The 15,471-nt window shown below is 35.6% G+C and overlaps 1 protein-coding gene across 3 annotated transcripts in view; it reads left to right on the forward strand.

Moving 5' to 3' along the window:
- Nucleotides 1-15,471, forward strand: part of LOC149070590 (uncharacterized) — a 102,736-nt gene that overhangs the window by 52,134 nt on the left and 35,131 nt on the right. For 2 of the 3 annotated variants that reach the window (XM_089249037.1, XM_089249034.1), the window contains one exon: nucleotides 13,689-13,777. The exons of the other annotated variant lie outside the window; for it this stretch is intronic. The gene's annotated coding sequence lies outside the window, so the exon portion shown is untranslated. The remainder of the gene's footprint in view (nucleotides 1-13,688; nucleotides 13,778-15,471) is intronic. 3 annotated transcript variants of the gene reach the window in all.

Below are 15,471 nucleotides of genomic sequence, written 5' to 3' on the forward strand. Positions count from 1 at the left end.
CCGATTTCCTAGAATGGAAGATAATCACTATAACTCCGTCAATGCTGTGTAATTGAGATTAACATGCAGCCTGTAGATATATATACGTGTACGATGTTTATAATGACGCCATTTTTCCTTAATGGTCTGATGATCAAGAAATGGCCGTCTGGTCTTAATTTCTAGTCCAGAAAATTTCTCTAGACTTTTTTTCCAGCTACGATTATTTATTATTATTTTCTCATCTTTTTCTCTTTCGGGCTTTCTAATTCTATTAGGGCCAATTTAACTCTTATTACTAAGACTTCGCACTCGGTCATTATAGTGAATTAGGCTTGCTTGTAATTATGCAAATATTGTTTCACCTTGAAACTTTTAAATTGTTATACATGGCTTTTCTTTCTTTTTACTATATATCTCACCATGATGTAGAAATTTGCTTTTTTTTGCCCTTCTCAATTGCATTTTGAAACAAATACGGGGACAAATGAAACAAGGCCACGGAACAATAAAACGAACAATTTTTGAGTCTGAAGATCATAACGTTAGTAAATGAATGGGTGTAAAAAAATAATTATATGTAATTAATTAAAAGTATTACGCATCGGCTTCTACGCAATAAATGGAACTTTAATGGTTGACAATAAAAACCTTCCTTAACAAAAGAGAAACTGGATTCGATCTCACGGGAAACGTTTCACCGAAAAATATTTTTTCTTTTATATATTTCTCTACATAGACGCGTATAAATATCTACACTTAATTAAATTTTTTAATGATTTCCGAATTCTCTCGCTCAAATATTATTTATTTTTTTTATGAAGTTAAATTTTATTTCTTGTGTAAATAAATATTTCTTTGCGCATCTTAAATATTGGAAAAATATTTGCTGCGAAATAATTGTATATTGTATAAGTGTATAACCTTTTCTGACTCGAATATTCATGTTTTTGGAATTTTTGAAATGTTTTCTTTTCTTATTTGTGATATTTAAAAAATAGGTTATCTTATTTTCAAAAAGGTCTCTTCGCGTTCTCCTAAAGTCATTCTTCCGCTTTTTCGAGGCTTAGTTCGTCCTGGACTGGAGTATGCTGTAAGGTTTTGGAGACCATACCTACAGAGGGACATAGACTTGGTTGAAGGGGTGCAGAGAATATAAATACAAATACAACGCCACAACAGGCAAATTGCCCAATGAGGTGGCTGACTTAAGAACATTATGGATCCCCGAGCCATTTTTTGGAGGCCCTACCTGCTACTACTACACCACACATGCACCCCACCCACACCCCCGCGGACCCCCCAACGAATCGGTGCATGCGGGAATGTGCGTGTACGTGTAGTGAAACCTGACGTGAAGTTTTGTTGTTTCTCTGTAATGCTTGATATGTGTAGTGCTGCCATCTTCCACAAGTTTTTTTTCTAACTATGAGTGAAGTGTTATGATTGCTACGTTATTATTGCTAGTGTTATGATTAGAAGAGCTACGCGTGTCCTTATTGGCACACGGGGCTTGAGTTATGAAGAGAGACTTCATTTTTTGAATATGTTTACATTGGATGAACGCAGGTGTCGAGGAGATATGATCGAAGTGTTCAAAATTTTCAATGGGATGGATAGGATGGACCATGAACTTTTAGTACACCGCCAATCGACTGTTTTTACCAGGGGACACCAGTATCGATTGGTGAGGGACAATGCAAGGTTATGGTGTCGCAGGGAATTTTTCTCTAATAGGGTTGTTAATAAATGGAACAGCTTACCCCCGGAGGTAGTAAATTGTAATAAAATTGACACGTTTAAAAAGAAATACGATAAACATGTTGGGGTAAATCGAGAAGCTATCCATTCTTAGAATAAGACAACCATAAGTATTCTTTATGGGCATTGTATAATATTTTATCATGTGTATATATTGTTTACAATTTGTGTTAATTGCATTTTTAATTGGGTTGCTGTATTTTTGAAATAAACGACATCCATATTTTTATGGGCATCTTTTTCTCAGCCACTTCGCTGGGCATTTTGCCTGTTGTGGCGTTGTATTTGTATTTGTATAACAGAAATGCAGGAGAAATCCTTATTTTCTTAATTTGTTTCCAATTTTTTTTTGTGAAGAAAAAATTCACTTCGTTCAAATTTTTTCACCCAAAGTAATGCAAGATATGATAATCTTCACATACAATTTTTTCCAGAATTATATTGCTACATTTTATGTAATAAATCACACTTCTCCCGAAGGCACTTTCTCCTGGAAGCCGTCTTAAAAAAAACCATGAAAGTTCAACTTTTTAAGTGCTGCCCTGTAATGAATGAATGAACGCCAGAACTTTGTCATTGGACTTATCTCGTTGTCGAGATCTCTTCCAGCCCAGCTTCATGGCGGAGTCTATTCATTCACTGCTCTATAATGAATGTCTCCAAAGTAAATATTCACCAAATTTCTAACACAGAACTTAAGCAATCCTTTGAGTCAGGGCTTAACCCTCTGAGGTAAAAAAAAAATTCTACAGTCAGGAAAAGCAACCCGAACACCAGGATCTTAAAAGGATAAAATATGCAAACATTAATTACATAGGGCAAGAGAATGTCAACGTCTATGGCGCAAGAACTTTTTTTAAAAATACTCCATAATAAGCTCTTGTTTTTCAAGCACTATCTTGATATACGTAGGGCTTGACAGAGGCTCTTGGAAGCTTGGGTGAGGTGTGGGATGATTCCAGATGCTCGAGGCAATCGCAAAAATTTTTTAAATTCACTGATGTAAATTTTACTCCTGGAAATACTCATTTTGATGACCTAAAAAGATTTTAAGAAATGTTCAAGTCAACGATGATTTCCAAGAATGATCTTATTAATTTCAAACGAAGTACAATTTACAAGTTGCGTTTCGAAAGAACTTACTCTAAAATCATAAAAAAAATCAAAGAATATGGGCACAGCAAAAAACAATTAACAATTTTCCAAAATATCAGATGATAAGCGATGGTCCCATCATTCAATCCACTTTTCAAAGCAAGTGGAGAAGAGTTTTTCTGAAAGCTATCTCTGCTCAACTGAAATAACAATTGATACTCCTATGGAGCTTCTCCTTCAGCGTCGGAAACAACCAGAAATCACACTCGAACCGTGAGGATGTTACGGCGTGATTTCAATATTGCATTTCATATTATGTTTCAGTTTCGGAAAATTTGTGACAACACACATCGATAAAGCATCGTGAACTGGTAGAAATTTCAGTTGTTATACAAGGTATACTGAGCCAGGGGTTCCGAAGAGAGAAAATCCTTCTCTACTTGATTTTATTAGAGAGTGCATTGGACGATGGGAATATTGCATACCATCTGAAGAAAGAAAGAAAAACTATTTTTGCTGTAGATTTCTTGTTTTTTTATGATTTTACTTGATGTTCTTATGGAAAGCACCTTGTACGACCTTGATAGATGGTATTGGGAAGGCTTGCGCAGAATGCAGAATTCAGATCCTGAAAAACCAGGATCGAAAATTTCGAAAAACTTGAGATACTACGTAACCATGATTATTTTTCCTCCATGGGAAGAAGTGTTTTCCAAATTGTACGATATTGTCTCTTGGACAGCGATGTATTTTACTGGGAGCTAGAAGCTAGGCCTGCTACAAATGCAATATAATACAATTATTGAATATTCCACAGTCCCAACAGGTCATTGACTCAGCTAGATAGCAACATAAAAAAAGATTATACTGTATATGTATTTGAATATTATTAGTTGGCTAATCAAGAGGGGTGAATGAAAAATTTTTCCGAGCAATATGGAGGCATGTAATTTTTATGGATCTAATACTACATGATGTATGAAAAATGCATGTGAAAGTGGGTGATGTATACAACTTTTGCGGACACCGGCTGAGCAAAAAATTCGCCCGCAAAAAAGGATGATAGTTAATCAGGGTTGAATTTAAGTCACCATCCTTATAAGTCGTCACTCTGGTTAAGTCATCGTTTTCCTTCGGTCCCGTCCAACTTTTCATAGATTGCCGCTGTGGTGACCGAGTGGTCATAGTGACGGACTCGCATCGCGATGATCCAGGTTCGAACCACACTTGGTCTCCAACACTTGAAGCGCGAATGCGAGCCGATCTCCCCGTTGAAGAGTATCACCACCGAGAGCAACTGGCCTAAAATGCTATAAATATTCCGTCATAACCCTTCACTCACTTCACTTCTGAAATACAGATGAGAGCACTGAAAATTCAGACACAACAAACCGTTACGCAAAATTTCAACATATACGCACTCAAACTGTTAAGTACACACTCACACTTCCAGCACAACTCATTCTATAGTAAATTGCCCATGGCGATAGGCCGGAGTTGTGCTCGCTTTGAAAGAAAGAAAGGCTTCCATAGATAATAATGTTCATAAACCCTCGTTTATTCGTCACTAATTTCGGTAAAATGGTCACTATGGAAAAGTCTGAGCGAGAGGATCAGATGGTTTCTATGGCTCCCTTTAAAGAAAGAGCTTGATAACAGCATTGCCATATGTTCAGAAGTGACCATAAAAGCCTTATGTACCAAAATGAAACTACTCAAATAACGAAAGTTTTGCTGATTTCATATTCATTTGTCGGCTAAAAACAAAAGTTCGTGAAACGTTTAGAGTCTGGAACCCGATTTCTGCATAGGCACCACTAATTTGGGGCTTCAAATTTAAACAAAAGTATCTGTTAAAAAATCAAACTTTTTTTCCCAAGTTGAGACATTATAATGTCTGATTTCCCTGCCGAAGTGTCCAACACTTGACGGTCAAAGTGTTCAACATTGACGGTCAAAGTGTCCAACATTACTTTATTGTTGCATCATGAACTGCTAATAAAGAATTCAAAGCCCTAAAATTGAATGCCATATACTGTATATGTAAAATTAAATTGCAATAGATCCCTGTTGTAGAGAAAAGCTAACTATATTCTAAAAACTGCTCTAATTAGTCTAAATTAAACTTTTTTTGGTTTTAATCACAAGAATGTGTACCAGTGTGTTTTGTCATACGTTACATACTAATACTAAAGCCCAAAAAAAAAAAATAAACAATGCTTCTTTTTTCTTTTGTTATCTATAAGTTTTGTTATTATTATATTTTTAATTCGTATTTTAATAAATGTTATATTACATGGGGGTTGCTGTATTTTTGAAACGTATGACATCCATATTTTTATGGGCATCTTTTTATCAGCCACCTCGTTGGGCATTTTGCCTGTTGTGGCGTTGTATTTGTATTTGTATTTAAATTTGTATGATTTTTCCATAATATTTCACACTAAATCTGACGGAACATTGCGTAAGTCGTCACTCCGCTTTAGCCGTCGTAATTTTTCGATAACGGGAGTGACGGCTGATCGAAATTTTACTGTACGCATACTTTTATTACAAGAGAAATTATACTTTGGCCGTGAAAGAATAGTAACCACCGCCTGAGGAGTGAACGTTACGAAGGGTTTTACTGTATTTGCATTTACTAGTTTTACAGGCGAGTGCAGTAACTGGCTTTTACAAGATCTGTTTACAATACCGTAAAAATGAGAAAAGAAAATGAAGTTGTGAGAAATTAGAAAACCCAAGTGGTATTGATACAAGTTTGATGCCACATGCAGAATAATAAAATGGCTACAGCGTCCTTCAATAATTACCGGCAATGATATCTAAAGTAATTGATACATATTCTACTCGTATAATTTGTATAAGGCGGTAATTTATTTACTTATTTATTTTGCTAAAGTTCTGCTGATGGCATGAGATCTTCGAGAAAATAGCATGTTATGCTAGAATCAGTCACATTGAAAAACAGTTGTGCAGTAGCCATCAGTATAAGCATCTCAAAAACATTTTCCGTGTTATTTTATACCGAGCATGTTAGAATCATTCTTGTAATTGCAATAGTCATTTCTCAAGAGTTTGAAATGTCACTAAATGTGTTTCTTTTCCGAATGAAGGTATTCAATACACGTTTATGAATTATTCGAAATTGCTTTTTAAGGGGGATATTTTTTTTCAAGGAAAATTAATTGAAGGAAAAGAAGGGGGGGTAATGTATATCCCGAGGGGCGAAAAGTTAACTTAATAGCATTTTCGAGTTTTCAATTTCTCACTTTTCGCCCACGATATGAAAGCTTTAAGAAACCGTTCTTCTTAGTCAGTGGATGTATTCGCCTTTAGGTGCAGCACAGATAGTTTTTTCTTTTTTTCCATATATATAAAACGATATCGCAGCACGTGACAGGTGTCCATTCGTGGACATAATACGTCGTTTTTCTTGCGCCCAGGACGTGATAGTACGTTTCCGGCCATATTTCATTCACAAAAGAGAAGTGAGCAAGAAACAGAAACCCTTTAGGCTCAGTTAGAAGACAGATAAAAGGAGCAACACGTGAAGTACGTGCAAATCACCCCGATTACTTTCTGGATAAATACTCTAGCCATGTTTACTAAAGTAAAACATGACGAAAATTACCGAGGGAAAAATTTGTCATTGCATGATTCGTCTCAACGGTTTCTTTTTTTTATATTCCGAAATGTTGAAATTGAATCATACCAATTCCGAAATTAGGTGAACGTAATCATGTTGAGCCTTGACATTTCGTTCTGATGAATTTTGAACCGCGCATATCGAGAACAAAAATACTGAAATCTATTCCCGTTGTATATTTATCATATAATTATTGCCTTACATCACTCATAAGCATACATGGTGTCCTGCAAGTCTTAATTCGGTCTTTACCTCATCAACCGTTCGTTGTAAAGGAGTGGTTTCAGTTTAAAAATTGCTCAAAATGCGTTCAGAAATCACCCTGCATCAGTTTTGAGAATATAAATAGAGTGTAAACAAATGAAAACCCTAAATTTTTATACGGTTCCCCGTTCTCTAGCTCCCGATTAAAAAAATGTTGCCCTGTCTCTTCTGAGCCCAGCAAAAAATCCGATGTTTCTAACTACTACTAAACCGTACATGCACCTTGTTCATATTCATCTGCGGAACTTCTACTGAATTGGTACATGTTGGAATGTCCGTGTATGTGTTGTGAGCCTAACGAAATTTGTTTCTGTATAACGCTTGTTATGTGTAGTGCTGCCATCTGCCATAAATTTTTATAACTATGAGTGAAACGATTGAGTAATTACGCCGTTGTGGGGGGGGGGGGGCTGTTGCTTCCTGTGGCAACACTTTTCGACGGGAAGATCAGATTAACGCCTCGAATTTGGGAACTACAGAAAACCAACTTTAGCCGACCACCACTCTGATGACGGTGACAGAGTGGTCATTACTGGCGAACCGTTGATCCTAGAGGCATACTTCTAATGAAGAGGTATTCAAATCACGTATTCAGATACGTCATTCAAGTGGTTCATATTTCAAGGGGTTGAATAGTTATAATGTATAGTTAGTCGTTATAAAAGTTAAAATAGACAAAAAACCCAACTTTTTATTTGATCACCCTCTGCTATAAACCCAATTACAAAGTTGTTGCCCTGTCTCTTGAGACCGACAAAAGAAAAAAATTACTATGTTTCTAACAAGGAAACGGACCGAAGGTGACGGCTTCGAAAACTTTGGAAACAACTGCCACTGATTCCCTTCATTTAAATATGCACATAAATATGAAAAAATCAAGCGGAGTTATTATGGGTCACACACAAAAAAATTGTAAATATTCATATTGTGAACTCCAATGAAGGCAGAGAATGAATTTGAAAACCCTTCAACCTTAGATTGCTAGAGTGACGTCATTCAAACAACGCATGATCAAGTACAGCGCAGACAAAGAGTAAAAAAAGAGAAATGCGGTAACTAGTTTCTAGAAATACAGAAGCTGGAGGAAAGAAATTAAAAGAAAGTGAAGAAACAAGATTTTTTTCTATAGATATCCGCCAAGAGGCGATGAGTATAGTCGACAGTTACCATTTTTAATAATTCCAGTTTGAATAATGCAACTTTAATAACTGCATTCCTCCTCTAATTTTCTTCTTTTCATGCGCTTTTTGGGTGAGTTTTTCATAATTGTTTGAGGGCGACACCTTGAGACCCTTTCCTTGTAAGTAGAATATTCGCTGAGGTATTTGAATTCAAAATCAGAGGAAAGTTTGGAAAGTACATCATGAACCAGAGAAGGAGGCTTTGCCCTTTATTTTATGATGTTCTTTTCTCAGATTTTTAAGTTCTGAGCGAATATTGCACTTAAAAACGTAGAATTTTTTCTTTTTCTTCTTTGGCCTCAAAAGAGACAGGGTAACAAGGGTTTGACAGGGTGTTTGAGGACATAGTGTCCGTATAAAAAGTTAGGTTTTTTTTATTAAAATAACTTTTAAACCCTTTGCAATGTGAATGACGCATCTCAGGTCTACCCATTTTTTGAATTACCTTCGTACATGGAAATATGCCTATAGAGTCAACGGTTTGCCAGTAATTTGCGGTCAAGGGACTTAATGCATCACCCTGTATACGAAACAACAAAATCATAATTAAGAGGAAGTCATCGTTTCATAACGAAAGACGATCCCTTAGCATTATCGTATCCCGACCCCCGCAATCATGGCTTTTCTCTTCTTAGACGAGAATGAACTCTCCAACGGACTGCCTATTGCCTCCTCGCACCTCGAAACCAGTCTAGTTCGAATAATTAATCAAGAACCCTCCTCGTTAAAATTTGGAGACTAAGTAGAGCCAAGCCTCCAGCACATCTAACGCATCAAATCGACTCGTGGATGGGAACACTTAATCTCGTTCTACCTCCCTCTCTCTCTCTCTTTCTATCTATATGCTTTTTACTTTTTTATTCTTCGAAGGATGGAACAATAAGTTGAAGGGCTGGCCAATTAATAAATTGTTTCTAAAAGACACCGGTAACGAGGGTGTGTTATACATACATATATATACAGCTTTTCCGAAACCTTGTGAGGTCAATTAATTTCTCAAATTAGACTGTTGAAACGGTTTAACCTTCAACTTCGAGCGGAACGTGCGATGAAAATGCGTCCTTTGTAGCCAAGGCTGGAAATTTTTTTCGGTCTGTAAACCGAGGCCGAGATATTTTTATGATAGGCAAGTTTACGGAATTTGCAATACTTATAATTATTCATAGTATGCCCGTTGTGTTTTGCTGAAATTGAGATTTTCTCCGATCTAGTTTTATCACATTAAATCGTTCAGTATTAAAGATTGAGTGGGCATTGCTTTTAGGGAATATCATGATGAACCTCGATTCCTTCGTTATTTCGACTCTATTTCTCCAGGGACATATAACAAGTGCTGTCTCATGAGGCACTGGAGTCGGTGGCAGCTGACGTCATGCCTTGCAGAACCGAGTGCGTCCGCTTTGCTATCTTGTTAATTACGGTAGTTTGCACAATTGCTGGGCACTGCCCATTTTACTGAATTCAAGAAGTTTTGCATTTGCTTATAAGGTAACTTTTACTAAGAATATTTTTTTTCTCGGATCCATTGCGGTCGAATTCCGCACGTTAATTAATTGTTGTACGTTATTTGATTGATTGAAAGCCAACTCTCGAGACAGATATAAGTTCAATTACCTTTTGAACTTTCTGATAATGTTTGATTGCTTTTTGTTTTCATTTGAATTAAGTGTAGCTTTTAAAGAGAAGCCTTGGAATTCATTATTACCAATAAAACTACAACGTAAAACATGGGAATAAAACATTGAAATATCCCAAAAATGTAATGTTTGAAGTTATTGTTATTTAAAATGCTATTTCTCAAAAGGCATTACTACTTATTTCTTAGGTTTTATCTATTTCTTTGTTTTATTCATCTCTTTCCGAATGCACTTTCTATCCCTATTCAAAATTCGAATTGTGATAAAAAAGTCCGAATTCTGATAAATTTATCATAGAATAAATGTGGATAACTTGTGGACATATATATATCAGGAAACTCCTTCGCGAGTCTCTCTTTCAGCTCTTTACTAACAGCTTTCAGATTGGTTTGAATGTCTCACGCTTACTTTATGGAGAGAAAACAATCGCACAAGAACTCATATATATACTGAGAACAACAATAATATATTATAAAAGTACCACCCGCGCATACCAGTGACATTAAAACAACACCATAAGCGAGAAATCACTCAATTATCCTTTTAACGGTCAATGTTTCTAATTGGAAACATTTATTAATCAGATAAAGAAAGTATTTTTTTTTTGTTCATGAAAGCAATTGATTTTTTTTTCCAGCAGACGTGAGATTCCAAACATAATTTACGAAACAAAAATTTCAATCATTGCAATATATAATTACTGTCAATTTGATTTTTTTTTTAAATCCCCTGTTTTTAAGAAAAAAGTATTTAATTTTTTTATATGTTTTTATGGACATTGGCAAGTCCAGAAACACGCAAGGAATATTTTTTTTCATGAGATTTTCGATTAATAAGTCTAAACTGATAAATCAGAAGGGAAAATAAAAAGGGAAAAAATTTAGAAATCAATCTAAATCTGAATTTGGCCGGTAAAAGGTTAAAAACAGTAACATAAACAACGTAAATTTTAAATAATTCAACTTACAAAACGTACTGTATTGCAGATATGTCGTCTGCGAGAAAAAAAAAAAGCAGGGCTGTAACGTCACACGGTATCTTCGAGACCACGCCCACTCATCCAAGGCGGCAATTGCAACATCAAAGAGATGAAGCGGCCCTTACCATATAGCCTTGCTATTTCTCAGCATTTCTTACATAAATTTCATTTTTTTAAAACATTCCACAAATAATATCTTTATTCTTTACCCTCACATAAAATTTGTAATTCACTCATGGTTGGAAAAATTAGAGGGAAAAATCAATCCCGTGGCATTCCTCAGACACTTGGATCGGCCAACACCATGTCCCACCCTAAATCCAAGATTAATCTGAAGAGGGTATTCAAATTTTTTTTGATCCACCAGGGAAATTTGTTGAAACATTGATGCAAGTATAGTTATAAATAAGTGTTGGGCGCGGTAGCCCAGGTAGACAAGATGTTCGCCTAAAATATAAAAGGATGTTTAGAGGTGTCGCGAGTTCGATACCCGATTCGTCCTCCTGTCGCGGTGGTACAACAGAAATGGCGACATGACCACACACAGAAGAAGATTGCTACCTCAGGGAGTCCCACACTGAAGAGTTAACGCACCAATCTCTCGCGGTGAGTATAAAAAAGGCAGGAATGTCGAACGCTGCCGTTCGGAATTCGCAATAAATTGTAAGTTCCCTGTCTAATTACTACAAAATGTGCAAAAAATGACCGTGGTGCGACAAAAACTATTTAGCATAAATAAAAATTCAGATATTGCTTGACCTCGTGGAATTAATGCCCGACGGATGCGTGCTTCAAGACTAGCAAAGTGTTCGAGAAAAAAGCATTCAATTATCATCGGGACTTTATTTTTTAGCCTCATAGTGTATATTTTCATGTCAAAAATATATTTGTCGGGAAAATATATAAGGCCGGTATTACACTATAAAAGTTCTTACACCAAGATCCTGTATAAGTTTGACAAAATAATATGATAGATATACAACCTTCTTCACAATCCGCGGTCCGGATGTGTGGTATTTCTGCCGCACTTGAGCCGGAAACTTGTATAGGGTGACACATCACACATAGGTTGACCATACGAGTCGTATTTTACGGGACATTTCTCCGTAATTTTGGCCGTACTTAAAAATGTTCTGTTTTTCTATTATTTTCAACGAGGCATGAGGTTTCAGAACCTCATCAAGAATTAAGATTATATTCATGACTTAAAAATTATGTTATGATAATTAAGATTCCACCATATTTTAATTATAGTCATATAAATATATTCATCTCATTTATTTGTCAAATATATACGTTTTTGGTGTATTATTTAAGAAAGATAGCCAGCTTATGTATTTATAGCGCTGTGTATGGTGATATTCATTACCGGAATATCTTTCACGGACGGGATTCAACCGCTTGTTCTGCCGCATTTGGCTAGCGGGCCGGAGGTTGTGCACCCCTGTGATAGTATAATGGTTAACTTTAATAACAGACGTGCTTTGCCAAAGTTTATTTTATCAAAGTTAGCCTGTATGATTCACTTATTATTTTAAAAGTAATTTCATAAAATAAATGTGATTAAATATTTTATAAAAGATATTCGTCAAGAAACATTTATAGTGTAGTAACGGCTTTAAGAGGAATGCATCATATATGTCGTAGGCGAATCGGAAAATCTGTCTTATTGCAAAAAGAATAGTCATTTTTTGAGAGCCCGGATAGTTGGAAAACTATCTAGGAAAACTTTAATTCGCCTTTAAACTTAATTCTTTAAATAATATTATTTTAGACTTGTTATAATGGGCCAACACACCTTTAATTTTATCATAAAATATGAAATAGTTTGCTCAACCAGCCCAGCTTTATCGAGGTTTATCAGAATAAGCTGGATTTTACAATAAACCAAATGTATATTACGTGTGTGAGAATTTTCAATGAATTAATTGAATGATCGAATGCGTATTATTCAACACACTACTTCGGCAGTTACGAAATGGATTCGGAAATCTCGAGAAAACGTGAATAACCGCTGGAACACATGCACGTTTCTTTTGAGAATGACAAACGTGATAAAATGAATTTCTTGAAGTCTTTTGAGTAAAGACCATACAAATATTTGGAATGGCTCTATTAAGAGTTAAATTTTCGTTCGGGTTTCAAAGGAAATCCATCAAGACGAAATCCACTTTCGTAGCATGTTTCGATGTTGGTATCGTGCCGCGGAATAGGTTTGAGTAATTAAAATTTCGATTTTATACTGCTTGTAGAGGCCACGGGAGTAATTACCCCCAGTATTCAGACTTCAGCACGCGTCTGAATAAATTAACTACATTTCTAACCATTGAATTGATAAAAGATGACTTTTCAAAGGTGTTCAGGAAATCCTGATACATTCATGAAGTCGCATTTGGCATGTATGCCGAAAAGATTTTCGCGTATAAGACAAAAATGTTTGATCATAAATCTGAAGCTTCTTTTACAAATGACGTCAAAAGAGATTCGCAAGTGTGTATCACACCAACTCTTTATATATCTCAGCAAACGATTGATGATCCAATAACTTTTACACTTTGATATTTATACGAGATATGTACAAACACTGCCTCTGTCGGCAACAAAAATGAAAACAATGAATCAGACGGATTTCTCCGAATACCACCGAGACTTGGATAATTCCAAGAAAGTTAAAAACTCTTGATGCAAAGGTTTGCTACTGAAATACGTAATAAGATTCGGTTTGGACGGCGGGAAATGTATGTGTGTTATCTAATTACCTCAACTTCTTTTATTGTGACTTCGCAAACATTCTTCGCCCATAAAACTTCATCGTGTCACTTTAGACAAAGCGCGCAAAAATTTCAAAAGGTAGTTTCACCATAAAGAGTCTGGAAAATGTCAACCAAATGATGGAAAAAATATATGCATATATAAATTTAGTCCAGATTTGGTATTTCTCGAGATAATTTAGAAAAAACTGTTCAGGGGTTTCATGATATTTAATAATATTATCGATTTGCAAAATTAGGAATCTTTAAATTGGATTAGCTTGATAATGTTTCAGCAGTGAAATCGAAAAAAAATTACGTCGCATCATGTACTGTATATGTATACCATTTAAGTTCGAGTAAGTCAGGCGTATTTATTTATTTTTCCTTTAGGTGCTTGTTGAAATGTCTGGTTATAAGTTTGAAGCCAAGTTTAGAATCAAGCTACCGATACTTCTATGAATGCCATGTATTTAATTGAAGTAAGTGTGTTGTGTTTTACCCAGCATAAAACTAACTACTCTATGTGCATGCAAAAAAAGACTTGATGGAGTTTTGTTTTAATTCGAACATCCTATCATGAAAAATTACTTAGCTGTATTTTTATTAAAGCAGGGCCGCCCTTACCATACGCGGAGCTCGTCGCGAAAGTAATAGTGGGGCCAGAGGCGTCTTCATAATTTCGTCCCTACCAGCCCCTAATTTTATATTGGAAGAATAATCTGTGGGAGAGGGGAATCGAAAATTCAGAAAATGAAAATCATGAAATAAATGCAATTTCATAATAAATGCAAGAAATAATTCCAGCTTGAAGATTTAATACATTCCTATGTCAAACTTTCCGTAAGGGTGCTCTTCTTTTGATGATGGGTAAAGATAGTGCTCGCGACAAAAAAAGGGTTGAAGAACCTCTGCTACAGAAGGGTAAAATGTTGCATTCAAACAATTAATTCATCATTTACTCCAAGAGCCGCATAGGTTCATGTCACTCTACTTAAATGAAATAATTCCTTCACATTTCTATGTAATGAAAACCATAATTTATTTTTACTTAATTCTGATATAGGGAAATTTTTACGTAATATAATTGAGGAAAAAAACATCATTTAACTTAAGCAATGTTTTTGCAGTGTGAAGCAAAAAAATGTAGAGTCAAAGCATAATTTTGCGGTGTAAGACTAACTATGTAAATCCATCGCTGCTTAGAAAGGGTAAAGAAATATCGTAATTGCATTCATTATACGAATCCCCACGCAGATCTGTACCGTTATGAAATACCATCATCACATCACGGCTTCCACCAACTCTACATTATTTTCTTTTTTTGCCTTCGAACTCGTAGGCAACTTTTTAGCGAAACGCTCGTAGAATTACTGATGAGTCTCTCTCTCGTTGCTGTTCCATCTAGTGGCGAGGTCATCAAGTTATTTTATTTATTTATTTTTTATTTTTTTTTACTCTAAGGCTCGAAATTTTATGACTGTGGGTCTTGGCGACGCGATTCATTCATGAGGTTACACCACACCATCGTCAGGCAGCAGCACTACTACATATTTTTCCTCTCTTTTCAGAGTATTACACTTTTTTTTTTACCTCCATTTTATTTTTAATACTTACCTTATATCTCTCTGAGTGCGTTCACAGTGGAGAAATGATTTCGTAGATAAGAAATGGAGTCGTTCAGTCGCGGAAAACAGTTCCCTAAAAAAAAGTAATAATGAAGAAAACTGTGATTTTTATTGCCATTGAAACAAACGTTTGAAAAATAAATGCCTAAATAAAAATAAGGTTTTTTTTTTGCACGTCCATGTTGTTATTTTATCGCTGCTGTTTTGGATGTAATTTATAAAATATGCTTGGTGAACGTGAGTAGAAGTACGTGAAACGGTCTCGATTGGGATAACATATATTTTAGAAACAATGTCGATTTTCTACCGATTTTGGTGCATTTTTCTTATTTAACCATATACGTATTTATTTGATTAGAGTGTGTGCAAGTCTGTAAATGATCGAAACAGTGGCCTAGAGCGTGTGGACGATCAAAATAATGATCGTCTAGAGCACGTGTAAACGTGTAAAGTATCAAAAGACTGAATTATGAAGCAAGGAATCATGTCAGTGAGCGACCAGAAGAGTGACCCAAAGCGTGTGCATGTATGTGAGTGGCCAAAACAGT

This window comes from Pholcus phalangioides, unplaced genomic scaffold (genome assembly GCF_987345545.1).
Source record: "Pholcus phalangioides strain wild (caught in Gottingen) unplaced genomic scaffold, Ppha-v1.0 ptg000021l_1, whole genome shotgun sequence".
NCBI classification, from domain to species: Eukaryota; Metazoa; Arthropoda; class Arachnida; order Araneae; family Pholcidae; genus Pholcus; species Pholcus phalangioides.